Below are 20,771 nucleotides of genomic sequence, written 5' to 3'. Positions count from 1 at the left end.
ATAATTGAAGTGTTTTTGGAGTCCACTTAAGTGCCATGAGTATCACTGACATAATTGTTTTGGCAACTTGATATGATTATCTTATAAAATTCAACGAACGAGTATGATTCGCAATTTTGCACATGCCAACGGTTCAATCGATAAGGATCTGTTAACTCAATGTAAAAATTTTAGTTTGAGTTTAATTTGTGATTTTTTGTTGAAATTATCTCGAATGTATGATTTTTAATCATTATTTTTAAATTATTAAATATAATATATTTTGTTTTGATTTAAAAAATTAAGTAATTTATTTATTCTTTAATTTAATGATAAAAAACTTATACATGTATATGCAAAACTTCTCGAATAATTTTTTATCTTTTAGATGTCATGAATAATTTTTTTTTTTTGTATTATTATTTTTTTTATAAAATTACAAGTTCAAAAAAAATTATAATCATAATCAAATATTACATTCATATATAAAAAATTATTGAATAATTCATTAACAAAAATAAAATATAACTAGATAAATTTAATATAAAATTAAAATCAAACTCATATACTATGGTACTTGAACTTAAGACTTCACAATTTTAAAATTTATTTCTTACCACTAAAGTTTTTTTGTATTATTTTATTTAATTCATCGAACAGAGGACGAAAATGATAAGATTCGAACTCCTATCAGATAATAAATGTAGCTCGAACGTTGTTCAAAATCTTACTTATCATAAAATCAATTCATATGTTATTTGTATATTGAAAGATCATTTAATTATACTCGCGTGAAATAATCCTCAGGATTTAATGAGCATTTTTCATACACTTAATCAATATCATCATAAGCAATACCTTTAAAGATGGTGAACATACTTCACCAAAAGTAAATATAAATATATAAATAAAGTGAACAATTAAGATTACATCATTTTGAATTACTTAAAGACATTAAAACTTAGCATAGAAAGATAAAATTAGTACATGAAAATTAAAAAAGAAAATTACATGCAATAAAAAAAATTTATAGAATCACAAGCAACAAATATTATAAAAGAATTCAAAAACAAAAAATTAACCTCACAATACCCTTTAAACTTCCAATGATACCACGAAAAATAAAAGAAATTACATTGTTCCTAAATAACATGAGTAGCCAACAGCTAAAATGAAAACTCAATATATTATAATAAGTTTAAATATTTCTTTGTTTTCTTTTTTAATCTTGATATTATTATAATATATTTAATGTCTTTCATACAAATTTATTTTATTACTTTTATGTGAAAATAATTATTAAATATAAAATAAATAAATAAATAAATGATGACATAAAAATGTATTTATTCCTTTTAAAAAAAAAAAATTGTGACTCTAGACATAAATGGATAATCCAATAATAAGGTATTAGTATATAAACTTAAGGTATTAGTTAAATTTGATATTAAATTTAAATAAATATTTTAATGAATTCAAATATTATAAATATTAAACTAACTTGAATAATAATATCTTAGAAATAACGGAACGGATATATGCTCCCTTGCCATTCTTATGTGTATTTTTGAAAATTCAATTAGTTTATATACTAATACCTTATTATTGGATTATCCATTTATGTCTAGAGTCACAATTTTTTTTATTAAAAAAAAGGAATAAATACATTTTTATGTCATCATTTATTTATTTATTTTATATTTAATAATTATTTTCACATAATATTAAAATAAATTATATGAAAGATATTAAATATATTACAATAATATCAAGATTACAAAAAAGAAAAAAAGAAAAATTTAAACTTATTATAATATATTGAGTTTGCATTTTAATTGTTTGCTATTCGTGTTATTTAGGGACAATGTAATATTTAAACTTTAAGTTTTGGGGTACGATATAGAATACAATTTATTCTAAAAATTATCAAAGATTCCTAAAATTGGATATTTAAAAATATTTTCAATGTATTAAAAATTCATTTTTGAAATTTTTAAAAAAATTTTTGACATGTATTTTCAAAAATTTCAAAAAATTTTTGAAAATTCTCAATAGTTTTCAAATATTCATTTTTGAAATCCTTAAATAACTTCCGAAAATGAATTTTTTATATAGATAATAACTTGGCACTGTAAAGAATATTAGCCTTATTATGTCATTAGTAGATTAGTAAATCCGTTAATAAAGATTTTTAATCTTTTGGTCACTTGACACTATCTGTTTAATAATATTTATAATATTTTTGTAGTTTTGACAAATATACATTTGAAAAAAATTGCTAAGTATGAAGAGGCACTCGTGCAAGTTAGCTATTGCACCATGTGCGATGGAGCTTGATTGCCTCATCGCACATGGTGCAGTAATCACTTGCATGAGTGTATCTTCACAATTAATGATTTTTTGTTTCAAATGCATATTTGTTATAATTAAAAAAAAAAATGTTATAAAACATTATTGAATGGATAGTATGGTTGAAAGATTAGAAGTTTTTACTGTTAGATTTAAAAAACCTATATGTCAGAGAAATTATTAGAGACCCGTTTGGAAATTGCAAAGGGACATTCAATATTTTCGTACCAAATATTGATAAAAAGATTGTAACAAAGAAACTAAAATAAAAAATTACTTTTCAAAGTACATTTTTTGATAATTACAATGTTTTTTAAAAATACATTTTCGGATAATTGTAATATTTTTCGAAAATACATTTTCCTATATAATGAAGAAGTTTCCATAAATAAATTTCTTATAACTTATTAATGAATACGAAGGACAAAAAGATAATTAACTAATGAATATTTAAGTAATTTTTTTTTAAAATTAATTCTTTAGAGTGTATTGAAAGTTTTTTGGAATAAAATTAGCACCGCCCTTATAATATTTGTTGCTTGTGATTCTATAAATTTTTTTTACTGCATACAATTTTAACAAAAATTTTCGTGTACTAATGTTATCTTTCTCTACTAAGTTTAAATGTCTCAAGTAATTCAAAGGATGCAATCTTAATTGTTCACTTTATTTATGTATTTATATTTATTTTTGGTAAAATATGTTCACTATCTTTAAAGGTACTGCTTATGATGATATTGATTAAATGTATGAAAAATGCTAATTAAAATTTGATTAGGATCATTTTACATGAGTATTGCTAATGATCTTACAATATGCAAATAATATATGAATTGATTTTGTGATAATATTTATTGTCTTAATTTTTTTGTTTAGTAGTTAAGAATGTTTTGGAAAATATGCAAATTAAAAGTTCGAATCTTATCATTTCCATCCTCTATCCTATGAACTAAAAAAAATAATACAAAAAAGTCAATAAGGCATTAATTTAGTGGTAAGAAAGAGACCTTAAAGCCGATAAATTTAAAGTTTAAATTTCATAAATTGTGAGTTTGATTCTAATTTAATGTTGCATTTATCTAATTATATTTTATTTTTAATTTATCTAGTTATATTTTACTTTTGTTAATGGATTATTCAATAATTTTTTATATATGAATATACTATTTGATTATAATTATAATTTCTCTTATACTTATAATTTTATAAAAAAAATACAAAAAAATCAATTCATGACACTCAAAGACTAGAAATTATTCGAAGAATTTTATCTACAACTATGTATAATATTTGTTTTATCATTAAATTTAAAGGTAAATAAATTATTTAATATCTCATATCAAGATAAAATTTATTGTACTCAACAATTTAAAAATAATGATTGAAGATCATGTATTTAAAATGACCTAAACAAAAAAATCGCCAACTGAATTTGAATCTTAAACTTTTACATCGAGGTGAACTATCCATCTCAATTGATCCATGTTGTTGTTACGTGTGTACAAGTTACAAATCATAATCATTGTTGAATGCTATGGGATAGATGCCTATGGCACTTATCTGGACCCCAAAAATACTTCAATTGTTCTTTTGGAGTTTATTGATAATCTTATGAGTAATACCAATATTTATATCCACAATTTAATGGGGAAATGTGGAATTGAATACTTGTGCTTATTGTATCTTTAATTGAAGGATTTGGCATATTGGAGATATTGTCACTACATGCCATGACTTGTTAAATTCAGTCAAATTTGTGGATGCCAGGAGGATGATTTAAGATTGTAAAACTTGTCTGGTTTTTGTTTGAAAATTGAAGAAGAAAACAGGGCAACCATAGTTATTTTGAGCTTTCAAAAAATTTAATCATTTCTTTTCCACTTCTTTTACCCCAATTTGGGGAATTGAAAATTGAGAGTTTTAAAAAACAGTAAGTTCAGATTTATTAGAGATCATTTCTCCATGTACTACTTCCCTCCTGGCATATAAGAAAATAGCATTTCCTTCCATTGATGAAATTATCTAACCTTTTATAGAAACATCCACCATGTAAGAGATAAAAATGGGAGTTATTCTGGACCAATGCCTTTTTAAAAAAAAAAAAACAATGGGGAATCATTGATACAAGTGATTCAGCAAATTATTGCTCATAGCAAGAACCTGGACGTTCGGGGGCAGAGCGGCCTCGTCCAGCTAATGGAGCAGCTGCAACTCCTCTTTGATTCAGTAAACACCTGAAGTGTGCCAACCTTCCAGTTACTTCTCTTGGATTCTTAGCCAGCTTGTCATAGGGCGTCCATAACCGCTCTGCAGTTTAGATAGGGACAAAAAGGAGAAAGGTAGAATTTGGTTAAAAGGAAGTAAACTCAATATCAAGACAATACTTCAGTTTTGATTTAGGTTTCTGAATTTTCAATATAAAATTAAAATTAAAAGTAATTAGGGTTACCCGAGCATTTAGGTCAAGGTAGGTGCATGCTTATACTTGTTTACCTGAGCAAGCCATCTTATTCTCGTGCTTATGCTTCTGTCTATATATAGTTTTAATATCAGCATTTAAGTTAAAGCCATATAAAGTGCAAATCAAAGATTTTGCTGCTCTAATGATTCAACCCAGAGCCTAGGATGAGAGTTACTTTTAATCAATTAACAATTACTTCCGAATGGAAAGCTAATAATGCCAAGCGCAGTTAGCTGTCCATGTAAACCTTATGTTATAGTATAAATACCAAGTATTTCTCTAATCTAATAAACTTCATCCCCTGTTTCTGGGCCAACAAAGAAAGTATGTTGAATGTTCTCCATATCTAACCAAGAAACTCATGACACTCTATATTATATATGGGAGCTCCAGGGGCTGACCTAATAATTCCAACTTCAGACTTGTAGAATCTAGGGTATTAGTATTACTTATATAGCAAGAACATCATAATATGCAAGTAATCAAATGTTAATATATTATATCAAGTACCTGCAGCTGCTGCAGCACGTGGCCATATGGTTTGTTCAATATCTGAACCATCAATGGTTTCACCCCACATGCACACCTCCCTTCCAATAACTAATTTCTGTTGCTTCAAGTTTGTAATATTTGTGAGCGGCTCATTTGCATAGAATTCCTGCCATGTAGTGTCCAAGTGGTCCAAGTACCATTTGTCCTGGTTGCTTACAATGCACCTTAACCCAGATGCAACCACTTGTTGAGCAACACCACCACCAAGCCTTCCGAAGAATCTCAAGCAAAAGTACAACCCACATGAACTCTTGAATCAAGCAATATATATTACAGCATTGGTATTGCATCACTCCAAGTGAGTTTTAGAGCAGTATAAATAAGGAACATAATCATCAACATTTTAAAAACCAGACCAGACAAATAGCCATTTGAGACAACATTTCTAGATCCAATCGGTTTAACAAGAAAGTTGACAGTTTAGTTCAGTGTTTGATTGTCCTTTAAAATTTGAGTGAGTGAGAATTCAAATCTAGCAACTTAAAAAAAAAAAGTTTAAAATGTTAAATAGTTTAAGTTTGATTTCATTAAATCAAACTGATCAAGCCTTGCACAACCTTTGACAAATTTTTTACCAAATCTGTAATAGAACCAGCCGATCCAATCCTTTTTTTTTTTTTTGAACAGCAGCTGCATAAGAATGCATGCACAAAGGCTCCACCATATACTTAATCATTTTATTGTCAATGGACGGGGGATTGGGGGCACAACTAAATATTAAGTTTTCTAGTAGTACCCTTTCCTAGCAAACAAGGCAACATAGGTGTTAGTATGTTAAAAGATAAAAATAATATTATGTGTTTAGCTCACAATTTAATTATTCTATAACAACTAAGAGGATCATAGTTCAAACCTCCCAACTGCCAAAAGAAATTTAAAAGTAAAAAAGTAGCTCAAATTTGATTTTGATAAATTGAAACCAGTCCACTAATTTGATTGGTTTATACAAATTTTGGCCGGTCTTTGATTATGCACCAAGGCTTTTCCTTTTTCAAAAGAAAAAGAAAAAAGAAAATTTTCTTAAACAAGCATGACTAAGAATATGTTTACTTAAACAAGGCATGGATAAAAAACATGCTGATGCTTTGCTCAGTTTATTAGAACTTTTCTAAACGGAATTGCATGGGAATCATATAACACTAAAAAAAACCACTCATTTCCAATAATTTTTTGTATTTGGATTATAGTATAACAAATTTTCAACTTTATTATTAAAAATGAAAATTTAAAATCATAACATTAAAGGTATAAATGAAACAAATTACTTATGAGTTATTCGAGTTTAACTCGATGAACACTCGAGTTTAACTTGTGCAAACAAGAAGTTCAATCTTTGTAATACTCGATTCGAATAGCTAGCAAGATTTAACAAATTTTTGAATTTTTGATATTATATAGATAAAATATAATATTCATTTGTATAATTTTAACTTTTTTTTTTCTAGAGTTTTATTGTAATTCATACAAATTTGTTATTGTAGTTGCACAAGACTTTTTTTTTTTGTTAATATTAATTTTCCTACATAATATTATTTATTCTTAAAATATTTAAAATAAAGGCCAAAAGATTAAATATGAGTAAGGATTCATTTACACTAATGTAAATTTTACACTTTTTTAACACTTGGATCTAAAAGATTATGTAAATGTTATGGATTTAATTTTGATCGAAAGGTAAAAAAAAGTATGTAACTTTTATTCTAGTGTATGTGGATCCCTACTTGTGTGTGTGTATATATATATATATATATATATATATATATATATATATATCAAAATAAAGTTGAAAAAAAACCTTCATGTATTAAAAAAAAAAAAAGGCTGCCAATATTAATTTTTTTGTTACTTAATTTTCTATCAAATATCATTTTCTAAATAGCTATGGAAACTCCATGAAGTAGTTCGTAAAAACTTCATATTAATCAACTATCTAAATGATCCTTTAATGACCAAAAAAGTAGTAGTTATAATTTAACTTTTTCACTTCCTTTAATAGATCCTTGTTATTCTAAATTATAAATCATGAAGTGATAAATTTAATTAGAATAGATTTGAATTTTTAAAAGGTATTTTGTCTTTAAAAATGTCTCACCCTTTAAACTACTTTTATATACAGTATAGAATTCTAGATTACTTCTCTGCAACAGAGAAGTAAAACAGATAGCATTTGCTTTGATTTTTTTTTTAAAGCTCTTTTTGCAAAAAGAAGCAGCATCTCATCTATAAAACTAATATAATGCATAAATTCTCTAGGTTTGAGTGATAAAAGTAGGGCATACCAATTGTGAACCACAGTCTTCCTACTCAATTTATTGCCAAGGTTATTGAAGGTCTCCTCCCTGTTATATTCAATATGTGAATATGATGTACAGTGTTGTTGTTTGACTAAATAGCTCTTTTAGAATATGAATACCAGTTAACAATTTCATATCCATGGGACAAAGCTATATTTTGTGCTCACAAGACAAAGTACTGATACGTTTGAGATTCAGTCATACCATGCTCTTGTAACCTACAAGCCAAGCACTAAGAAAGTAAAAGGTCCTATAGATGGAATTGTGGGAAAACATTTATTTATAACTGATTATAATCTTATAATCTATATATTTATATTTGTATCTCTAGAATTTAGTATTTATATCCCTAAAATTAAATATTTGTATATCTAGAATTAAGAACAAAAATTTAGAGCAGAAAATCCCTCATTATAGGATTAATTTTAGGAAGAATTAGTTTCCTAGTTTACCCATTAGTTAGTTGTATATATAAACCTAAGATGCTTGTATAATTCTTAAGAACAATTTTTCAATATAAATTTAGCTTTACTCTAAGTTTTTCATACAGTTTTATTTTTTAGTTTTTTCACATGGTATCAGAGCTTTAGGTTCTTATTGGGAAGCAAAATTTTTAGCATTCATTGCTTACTTCTATTTTAGGCCTTCATTGTCATTTTATTTTGTCCCTTCTTTAGCCTTCATTGCTAAAATTTATTTCTGGTTATATCTTACAACTTGTTTTAGTTTAAAAAAAGATAACAATGGTTAAAGATAATATAATCTGCTATCACTACCACCTAATTTAAGAAAATATCAACTGATAAAACTACCGGAGTACTATAGATGTTTTGGGAACAAAGAAAATTGGATAGATAAGAGATTGAGAAGCTTATTGAAAACCCTTGAAAAGCTTACTGGAGTATGTTCCTTGAGTAAGGTCTCAAGTTTAGATAAAGTCTCTAATTCTCATGGATTAAATATCTCGGTTAAATCTATTATGAGTTCTTAGGTCATTGACTCAGAAGTCACAGATCACATGACACATTCCTTACAGAAATTTAGTACATATATCCCGTGTCTTAGTAATAAGAAAATTATTGTTATAGATGGTTCACTTACTACAGTAGTAGGATTAAGAGATATTTAAATTAATCCCTCATTTGCTCTTAAAAATGTTCTTCATGTTCCTCGATTGTCTACTAATATGATATCTATACAAAAACTTAATAGAGACATGAACTACAAAGTGACTTTTGATCCCTTCTATTGTGAATTTCAAGGACAAAGTTCAGGAAAAAAGATTGGATTTACTAAGAAAAAATATGGACTATATTATCTTGAGACATCAAATAATATAAGTGATATCAAGAATAATTTTTTTCATTTCTTTTTGAAAAATCTCCCAATAAAAACAAAATTTGACTTTATTATTTTTATCTTGGACATTCTTCATTTGAAACTTTGAAAAACATGTTTCCATTTTTGTTCAAATAATTAAATATTGAAAATTTTCATTGTGATATTTGTGAACTTGTAAAGCATAAACGCGTGTCTTTTTCAATTAGTAACAAAAGAAGTTCTACTTCTTTTTACCTGATTCATAGTGACATATGGGTTCCCTCTACAATTTTTAGTATTTTTAGTGCAAGGTAGTTTGTTTTTTTCATAGATGATTGTACTAAGGTCTCTTGAATATTTTTACTTAAATCCAAATCATATGCGAATAGTATATTTTTAAGCTTCTAAAACATGATCCAAAATTAATTTGGAGTGAAAGTCAAGAGATTTAGGTCTAATAATGCAAAAGACTATTTCAATTAAAGTTTATTTACATATTTTCAAAAAGAAGGGATTATCCATGAGTCATATTGTGTTAATACTCCATGATAAAATAGAGTGGCAGAAAAGAAAAATAGCAATTTACTAGCCACAACTTAAGTTTTACTTTTTCAAGCAAACATACCCAAATCCTACTAGGGGTAAGCTATTCTCACTGTCATACACATTATAAATAAGTTACATTCAAAGGTTATGGGAATTAAAACTCTTATAGAACTACTCTCACAATTCTATCACAACTTTAATACCACAAATAATCTTACACCTACGATATTTGGTTGTAGATCATTTGTTTATGTTGACAGTCATAATAGGAAGAAGTTGGATCTTAAAGCAATTAAGTGCATTTTTTGGGATATTTATAAACTCAAAAAGGGTATAAGTGTTATCATTCTCTTACCAAAAAATTTTGTCTATAGATGTCACATTTGAAGAAAGTGAACCATTTTTTAAAAGGACACTTCATTCATGGAAGATAAGGATAAAGACTTTTTTTTGCTTAACTTGTCATCCTTTTCAACATCTTCACCCATTAATTCTTTTGAGTCTAAACCTACTATTTGCTCCTAAACATTTCACCCATTAATTTTTTTGAGTCTAAACCTATTTCTTTTAAGTCCAAGTCAAACATTGAATTTGAATCTAAACACATTCCAAATATAAAAGATATTATAAAGGATAATATTATTCTTCATTTTATAAAGGAATTACAAGTGTACTTAAGAAGAAAAGTTCTAGCTCTTGAATCGATGCAAAGTCCAAGACCTGATCCTAACTCTAGATATCAGTTAACTACAATATTTGACTCTATTTCTCAAAATAAGCATGAATCTTCTAAAAATATAACTAGTGATTATAATCTATCTATTGTCATTAGAAAAGGAACCAGAGAATATACTAAGTAGTCACTATACCTAGTCTTTAATTTTGTGTCATTTGAAAAATTCTCACCATTCCATAAAAAAAATTTTTTTAGCCTAAATGCTATTTCTATTCTAACTACATTATCCGAGATATTATCTAGTGAGAAATGGAGGCAAGCCATGAATATAAAAATGAAGGCCTTAGAAAAAAATAAGACATGAGAATTGGTAGAGTTACCTAAAGGAAAAAATCCAGTTGGGTGTAAATGGATTTTCACTGTAAAATACAAAACGGATGGTACTATTGAAAGGTATAAGGTTAGGTTGGTGGCTAAAGGCTACACTCAAACTTATAGAGTGGATTATTAGAAAACTTTTGCTCTAATTGCTAAAATGAATATAGTTAGGATTTTGTTATCCTTGGTTACAAATTACAATTGGTAGCTTTAACAATTTGATGTAAAGAATGCTTTTCTACATGATGATTTGGAAGAAAAAATATATATGAAGGTTCCACCGGGATTTGGAGGTCATCTAGAAGCAAACAAAGTATACAAGTTGAAAAAAACTTTGTATGGCCTTAAATAGTCTCCTAGGGCTTGGTTTGGGAGATTTGCCAAAGTGATACTAGCAATGGGATATAAGCAGAGTTAAAGAGATCACATACTATTTATCAAGCACTTAGATTCAGGGAGAGTCACAGTTTTATTAGTATATGTTGATGGTATAATTATAACCAGAGATGATGAAAAAAAGATACAATATCTAAAACAATTCTTAGCTCGAGAATTTGAAATAAAAGAGTTAGGAAGATTGAAGTGCTTCATTGGAATTAAAGTAACTCCTTCATGGCATGATATTTTCATCTCACAACAGAAATATGTGATGGATCTTTTGAAGGAAACTAGAAAACTCGTATGTAAATCTGTAAATACACCTATAGATATTAATCATAAACTTGGATAAGCTAATGAAGATGTTGCTGTAGATAAATGGATGTACCAGAGATTAGCTGGAAGACTTATTTATTTCTTACATACTAGGCCTAATATAGCATATGCTGTGAGTATGATAAGTCAATTTATGCATAGTCCTAAAAAAGTGTACCTACAGGCTATTTACCATGTATTACACTATTTGAAGGTCAATATTATGAGAGATATCTTGTTCAAAAGAAATTCGAAGCTGGTTCTAAAAGCATATATAGATGCGAATTATGCAGGTTTGGTAACTGATAGATGATCTATCTCAGGCTGTTATACTTTTCTAAGTGGTAATCTTATGACTTGGAGGAGTAAAAAATCAAATATGGTGACAAGATCAAGTGCTAAAGTAGAGTTCAGAGTAATGGCTCAAGAAATTTATGAACTGCTATGGTTAAACATTTTCTAAGAAGACTTGAAGATTAAGTGAGATGGACTAATGAGACTTTACAATGATAGTAAATCTGTAATAAGGATTGCACATAATCTTGTGCAACATGACATAACAAAATACGTTGAAGTAAAGCAACACTTCATAAAGGAGAAACTAAACAGTTGGTTGATTTATGCACCGTATATATCAACCAAGAGTCAACTTGTAGATGTATTAACTAAAGATTTCAAAGGTTTAACATTTCAAGAAATTATTTTGAAGTTGGGAACCAAAAATACCTATTCACCGGCTTAAAAGAGAGTGTGAAAAAATACTTATTTACAGTTGGTTGTAATCTTATAATCTGTATATTTGTATTTATATCTCTAGAATTAAGTATTTGTATCCTTAGAATCCTTATAATTAAGTATTTGTATCTTTAAAATTAAGAACAAAAAATTAGGATAGAAAATCCTTTTAATTATAGAATCAGTTTTAGGAAGATTTAATTTCTTAGTTTACCCACTAGTTAGTTATATATAAACCAAATGTGTTTATATGATTTTTAAAAGCAATTTTTTAATATATATTAAGTTTTATTTTTAGTTTTCCATACAGTTTTATTTTTTAGTTTTTCCATAAGAATAGATTTTGGGAACATATTAATATTATACCACGATGAATCATATGAAAATAAAAAAAAGTTTAGCATTATGATGTTCATGTACTATTTACATCAATAAAAGAACAATTATAAATGAGTTTTCAGCAGTGGCAGCATTAGGTGGTGTTGAATGCATAAAAGGAATGTAAAAAAATGATGAAATAGATAATTTTATATCAACAACAAACTAAAACTCTCCCTACTAGCTAAGGTGAACTAAGATATGTCACATCAAAACTACTAAAACATAAGGGGATAGAGAATAGAACTTGTATGCTATTCATAACAACAATAAGCACGACAAATCTTTGCAAAAGAACAATTGTAACATTTTCATAAAGTTTGTAGCAATGAATAAACTGATAACCAAAATAAATATTCATTTTCATTCAATGGTGAAGCAAATCAACACGCAAAATCCTAAACTTCTTACTATTTGCTTGTTTGAGGGTTTGTGGTCCAACAACCTGAAATTATTAATGAAAGTGGTTGGATCAATAAACTATTAACCTCAAATTATTAAGATATAAATGTATGCTTCAAAGCATACAAAAATATCGGGAACAATAATTTTTAAAAAATGATGAATAAGTCCATAGGTGTGGCTTTTGCCATTTTTCATAAGCTATGTTATAAAGACAACTTGTTTGTTATTGACAGGATGAATCAAAAATCATTCTACAAAGACAAGAGAGCTCTGGAAACTATTTTACCACTTAGGAGATAACTTTAGAGATCAATCTAGAGAAAGTTTAAAATTTCATTTAATTGTCACGTTACCCACCAGAGGTCTAGAAAGTTAACATCTATCAACCTACATAAATAAAATGTTGGGTTCTTTAGAAAGTTTTCACTTTAAGAAAATATCCGAGTATTAAAACCCATAATGTCTAGAATAAACCCTTTTCATTCCACCATTTTTATTTATTCAGCAACTTCTTCACTTTATCTCTTTTGGGGGCATTATCATAGCTTTGGACACAAAAGTGAGAGTGTGAAAAAACACTTATTTACAGTTGGTTATAATCTTGTAATCTATATATTTATATTTGTATCTCTAGAATTAAATATTTGTATCATATAATTAAGGACAAAAAATTAGGATAGACAATCCCTCAATTATATGATCAATTTTAGGAAGATTTAATTTTTTAGTTTACCCATTAGTTAGTTATATATAAACCTAAGGTGCTTATATAATTCTTAAGAGCAATTTTTAATATATATTTAGTTTTACTATTAGTTTTTCACACAATTTTATTTTTTAGTTTTTCAATATAGTATCAGAGCTTTAGGCTTTTATTGGGAAGTAACATTTTTAGCCTTCATTATTGATTTCTATTTTATGCCATCATTGCCAAACCTTGTTAAGGCCTTCATAGCCATTTTATTTTTTTTCTTTTTCAGCTTTTATTGGTAAGAGTCATTTCTAGTTATATCTTAAGACTTGTTTCAGTTCAAAAAAAAGATAACAATATTAAAGATAACAGAATCCTCTATCACTACCACCCAATTTGAGAAAGTGTAAAGTGGTAAAATCATTAGAATACTACAGATGTCTCGAAAATAAAGAAAGTTAAACCGAAAAGAGATTGAGAAGCTGAAAAGCCTATTAAAAAACTTTAAAAAGCTTACTGGGATATGTTCCTTGGGTAAGGTCTTCAATTTAGGTAAAGTGTCTGATTTTCATGGATTAAAGTTTCGATTAAGCCTATTATGAGTTTTTGGGTCATTGACTCGAAAATCACAAACCACATGATATATTTCTTACAAAAGTTTAGTACATATATCATGTGTCCTAGTAATAAAAAAATTGTTATTACAAATGGTTCACTTACTACAATGGCAAGATTAGGAGATATTCAAATTAATCCCTCATTTGTTCTTAAAATGTTCTTCATGTTCCTCATTTGTCTATTAATCTGATATCTATGTAAAAACTTACTAGAGACATGAACTTCAAAGTGGCTTTTTATCCTTCCTATCATGAATTTCAAGGATAAAGTTTAGGAAAAAAACTGCATTTACTAAGGAAAAGATGGACTATACTATCTTAAGACATCAAATAATACAAGTAATATCAAGAATAATTTACCTTTGTCATTTCTTTTTGAAAAATCTTTCAATAAAGATAGAATCTAACTTTATCATTTTCATCTTGGACATTCTTCTTTTGAAACTTTGAAAAACATGTGTCCTTCTTTGTTTAAAGGATTAAATGTTAAAAATTTTCATTGTGATATTTGTAAACTTGCAATGCATAGATGTGTGTCTTTTTCAATTAACAACAAAAGAAATTCTACTATTTTTTACTTGATTTATAGTGACATATGGAGTCATTTTATAATTTTTAGTATTTCTAGTGCAAAGTGGTTTATTTTTTTCATACATGATTTTACTAGGGTCTCTTGGATATTTTTATTTAAATCTAAATTAGATGTGAATAGTATGTTTTTAAGCTTCCAAAACATGATCCAAATTAATTTGAAGTGAAAATCAAGAGATTTAAGTTTGATAATACAAAAGACTATTTCAACCAAAGTCTATCTATCTATTTCCATAAAGATAGGATTATCCATTAATCATCTTATGTTAACACTCCATGGCAAAATGGTGTAGCCATTTACTAACCATAACCCAAGCTTTACTTTTTCAAGCAAATGTACCCAAATCTTACTAAGGGAAAGCTGTTGTCACTACCACACACATCATAAATAGATTACTTTCAAGGATTTTGGGATTTAAAGCTCCTATTGAACTATTCTCACAATTCTATCCCAACTTTAATAACATAAACAACCTCACACCTAGGATATTTGGTTATACATCATTTGTTCATGTTCATAATCATAATAGGGGAAAGTTGGATCCAAGAGTAGTTAAGTGTATTTTTGTGGGGTATTCATCAACTCAGAAAGGGTAAAAGAACTATCTTCTTACCAAAAAATTTTTTGTGTCTATTGATGTTACTTTTTAAGAAAGTAAACTATTTTTTTACTTAACCTTATCTTCAGGGGGAGACTTCATTCCTGAAAGATAAGGATAAAGATTTTTTTTTGCTTGACTTGTCCTCCTCTTTATCATTTTCACCCATTAATTTTTTTAAGTTTATACCTACTGCTTCCTCCTCAACATTTTCATCTATTAATTCTTCTAAGTCTAAATCTATTTTTTTTTAGTCTAAGTCAAACAATGAATTTGAATATGAACTCATTCCAAACATAAAAGATGTGACAAAGAATAATATTGTTCTTGATTTTATGAAGGAATTATAAATGTACTCAATAAGGAATGTTTCAGATCTTAAACTGGTGCAAGTCTAAGAACCTGATCCTAACTCTAGAAACGACATAACTATAGTCTCTAATTCTGTTTTTCAAAATGAGCATGAATCTCCTAAAACTATAAATAGTAATTATGACTTCCCTGTCATTTAAAAAGAACCAAGGAATGTTCTAAACATCCACTATTCTCAATATCTAATTTTGTGTCATTTGAAAAATTCTCACCATCCCACAAAAAATTTTTTTGAGTCTAAATACTTTTTATATTTCAACTACATTATCCAATGAACTATCCAATAAGAAATGGAGGCAAGCCATAAAAATAGAAATGGAGGCCTTAGAGAAAAATAAGACATGGGAACTGGTAGAGTTGTTTAAAGAAAAAAATTCAGTTGGGTGTAAATGGGTTTTCACCATAAAATACAAGGTGGATAGTACTATTGAAAGGTGTAAGGTCAGGTTGCTGGCTAAGGGCTACACTCAAACTTATGGAGTAGATTATTAGAAAACTTTTCTCCAGTTATCAAGATGAACACAGTTAGGATTTTGTTATCCTTGGCTGTAAATTACAATTGGTAGCTTCAACAATTTGATGTAAACAATACTTTTCTGCATGGTGATTTAAAAGAAGAAATATATATAAAGGTTCCATCGAGATTTAGAGGTAATCTAGAAGCAAATAAAGTATGCAAGCTGAAAAAGACTTTATATGGCCTTAAAAAGTCTTTTAGGACTTGGTTTAGGAGATTTACCAAAGTGATGCTAGCAATGGGATATAAGCAAAGTAAAAGAGATCATTGTTTATCAAACACTCAGATTCAAGGAAAGTCATAGTTTTATTTATGTATGTTGATGATATAAATATAACCAGAGACAATGAAAAAGAGAAAGGATATCTAAAACAGTGTTTGGCTCAAGAATTTGAGATAAAAGAGCTAGGGAGATTGAAGTACTTCCTAAGAATTGAAGTAGCACTCAGACATAGTATTTTCATCTTACAATAAAAATATGTGATGAATATTTTTAAGAAAACTGGAAAGCTCATATGTAAACCCGTAAATACCCCTATAAATTCTAATCATAAATTTGGAGAACCTAATGAAGATGCTGCTATATATAGATAAATGTACCGGATATTCATTTATGTCTCATATACTAGACTTGATATAGTATATGCTGTGAATGTGATAAATCAATATATGCATAGTCCTAAAGACGTGCACCTACAAGCTATTTACCGTACATTACATTATTTGAAGGCCAATCTTGGGGAGACATCTTGTTCAAAAGAAATTTAGGGCTAGTTCTAGAGGCATATACAGATGCAGATTATGCAAGTTTGGTAACTGATAAAAGATCTGTCTCAAGTTACTGTATTTTCTTAAATGGTAATCTTATGACTTGGAGGAGTAAAAAATAGAATGTGGTGGCAAGGTCAAGTGTTGAAATAGAGTTTAGAGCAATGGCTCAATGAATTAGTGAACTACTATGGTTAAAGATTATCTTAGAAGACTTAGAGATCAAGTGAATAGACCAATGAAACTCTACTATGATAACAAGTTTGCAATAACCATTGTACACAACCTTGTGCAACATGACAAAACAAAACACATTGAAGTAAACCAACACTTCATAAAGGAAAAACTAGACAATGGGTTAATTTGTACACCATATGTATCAACCAAGGGTCAACTTGTAAATGTGTTGACTAAAGGTCTCAATAGTGTAACATTTTAGGAATTTATTTCCAAGCTGGGAATGGAAAACACCTATTCACCAGCTTGAGGGAGAGTGTGGGAAAACACTTATTTACAGCTAGTTGTAATCTTGTAATCTATATATGTATATTTGTATATCTAGAATTAAGTATTTGTATCCTTAAAATTAAGAAGAGAAAATTATGATAGACAATTTATAGGAATAATTTTAGAAAGATTTAGTTTTCTAATTTACCTATTAGTTAATTGTATATAAATCTAAGGTACTTGTATAATTCTTAAGAACAGTTATTTTAATATACATTTAGTTTTACTTTTAATTTTTCACATAGTTTTAGTTTTTAATTTTTCCACATAGAGGTACAAAAAAATAGTTATTCTAGATATCATATATATTATAAGAGAACTTTGGGTATATGGATCATCAGCAGCTGAAGGTCAAAGAATGTTGATTTAGAATTTTAATATAAGCTTGACCAAAATAGCTTCTCCGTTCTGGTTGAATATTAAAAGGAATTGAAATGACTTGATTGGTAATAATAGAAAGTAACAACTTCAAGAAATGCTTAAAAGACAAAACATTTTGGAATATGCGACAAAACATATCATGATTATCGAAGGAAATATAAGTACTCCTATGCAAATGCTGCCTTCATCTACCACACAAAATTTTGGGAACATAATAGTTTTATCCTAAAAGAAGCCTCAAACCAAAAATTATAATTAGCATGATAGACAATATTTATAATAATATACAAGTAGGAATTATAAGATAGTATGATTTAACTCACTTGTATCAACTTCATCACCTCCCAAGTGAACAAATTTAAATTTAAAGATCTTGCTGACATCTGAAACAAGAATTCCAATGTCATTAGTTGAATTTCATTTTGATTCTGTTATATAAAAGGGAGAAAATTTGCAGAGTCATTTCTGGATAGAAATAATGACATTGAGGGCAAAGAAAGGAGATCACCTGAAAGAATTCCATCTATTACTTTAAATGTAAATTCTTTGCTGACATCAAGAGGCTCTTGATAGTCCTTCGATGGCCATAAAGAAGGATAACCAGTCCCCCTAAAGAATTAAAACCGCAGTTACTCAAAACATTAAAGAACAATAGAAATAACAAAATTTGTAGGACATACATCCTGACTTCTGTTTTGCAATATTTATCGGTGTTTGTTGTGTGTATTTGATCACAAGTATTTTAGCATATGTTAAATATGCAAGACCAGCTATTTATGATAATTTGGGTCATGCAAACCTCATAGAGAGTTGCTAAAATCAAGAGGATGTTGACAATCCTTCGATGGCCATAAAGAAGAATAACTAGTACTCGTAGAGAATTAAAATTGCAGTTACTCAAAAAATTATAGGACAAGGCGAATAAAAAGCATGTAAACTCATTGACACACATCCTGACTTCAATTTTGCAATATTATCCGTGTTTGTTGTGTGTATTCGAACACCAGTATTTTAGTATAGATTAAATATGCAAGACTGATCATTTATGATAATTTGGGTCACGCAAAGCACATAGATAGTTTCTTTGTCAATGGTGGCCTTGCAATTTAATGGAACATTTGACAAAAGCTGATAGTGGCTCCATGAGCAACTCCTGTTTAATTCCAATTCTCTTGCAGGAACTAGGCAGAAAAACCATACATTATTGCATGCAACTTTCTGCCATACTGTTTGTCCTGGTCTTGGAATTTCCTTCCAACTTTAAGTTGCGTCACAACCTTTTAATAAAGAGAATTTGAAACTATTCTTATTTCTTCTAGAAGAGATGAAATTATGCGGTTTAGCTATTGCACAAAATGTTGTTTCAATGTTCTCCACTCTACCTGTGTTAATGTAATCGTAGCTAAAAGTACCAGTCTAAAGCATGGTCAATTATCAGAAGCTTAACTTTTATTTGTAGCTTTCATTCACTGAATAAGAAAATACAGTCAGATACTTCCATAGTCACTTTAAAAATTACTAACTGCAATTCCCAAAGAACCTTTATGACAGGCAAAAAATAAGCATCTTCATCTACTATGAAGTATTGCTCATTTGCGAAAAAAAGCATATTACTAACAAGAACAAAAATGTATTTTAAGAATGGCGAAAGCATATACTACCATGAGCTAGCATGTCCTGGAACATCAATTTCAGCCAATACATTTACTCCTCTTTGTTGCGCATAACTGCAAAGATTAAAAATAAACAAAAAAAAAAAATTAAAGTACTCAGAATAGTAATTATTATTTGGATCATGTGAGAAAGAGGAAAATCACATGCCGCACAACTTCAGCGGCATCGGCCAGTGTATATCGTTCTGAAGGTGAATAAGCACCGTCCCACAGTTTAGGATATGATGGTATCTCCAAAGGGAAAGATTGTGAATCCACAATGTGCCAGTGCAATACATTTTGTGTGCAAACAAGAAAGAGATACTGCTTATAGGCTAATCCTTGTGGTGTTGCACTATACAAATCAATCCACTTAGTCAAAACAATCAGGTGGAAAGAAATATTCCAGTTGAAATATGTCATTAAAGCACTACATGCCAACTTTGCATAGGACATGGAATCAATAACTTTCTTAACAACCAGCAATGACAAATAGTGACGAGACGTATCTGCACCAATTACCTCAAAAAGTCAATCATTAATTTGAAACAGAAGACAGAAAACAGAGTTAAGAAAGATTATTCTATCTTTATATAATTTTCTCCAACCCATGAAGATCCGGCAGTTTAACTGCTATTCCACCATTGAGTTGGGTTGCTGAAGATGTATAATGGCCATAATGGGCAGTAAAACTATATATATACACATATATTTTAATAATAGCTAAAAGCAACACCCAAATGAAGTCCCTAATTATTTCGATAAAAGTCAACGATTACTCTCTAGACATAGCATTTTCAAAGCAAATAAACGCTATTAATCACTTAAGCATGTGGTAGAAGGGAAGTATCTCACCAATTAAGAGGCCTCGATAAGAAAATCTTGGCTGATCAATAATAGTCCACGGGGACATGTGAACTTCAAGGACCCTGCTCGTAAAGTTAAAATGACCGGATTCTTGTTCTTTTTCTTTAATGCGGTACAAACATCCTCACCAACCCCTGCACATAATTACCACCTAAAGTCTTTTTTTTTTTCAATTAAAAAGCAAAAGTTTGGTAAAATTATTCTCTATATTGAAATTTTAAAAGTTACCGGTAAATTTATAAAGTCATCACAAATTTTTAATTAAAATTAAATAATCAATAGAATTATCATAATATATATTTAAGGTATGTTCGATATACATAATATAATCGATATGATAAGGCTTCCACCGCGCTGCCAAATTTGACCTCTATAAATGTCAGTACAAATTGTGAGGCTCTAATTCAACCTCTGTTTTGATCCGTCATCAAAGGTCTAGTTTA

The 20,771-nt window shown here is 28.4% G+C and overlaps 1 pseudogene; it reads right to left on the bottom strand.

Annotated features, from left to right (window-relative positions):
* Positions 1 to 4,125: 4,125 nt before the first annotated feature.
* On the bottom strand, positions 4,126 to 20,756 carry LOC111294758 (beta-hexosaminidase 3-like; annotated as a pseudogene).
* Between the last annotated feature and the right edge of the window lie 15 nt (positions 20,757 to 20,771).

Source organism: Durio zibethinus, chromosome 14 (assembly GCF_047325235.1).
Source record: "Durio zibethinus cultivar Kanyao isolate XHJ-2024 chromosome 14, ASM4732523v1, whole genome shotgun sequence".
In the NCBI taxonomy this organism is placed as follows: domain Eukaryota; kingdom Viridiplantae; phylum Streptophyta; class Magnoliopsida; order Malvales; family Malvaceae; genus Durio; species Durio zibethinus.
Note: the sequence above shows the minus strand (reverse complement) of the source record. Positions and strands in the feature narration are given on the sequence as shown.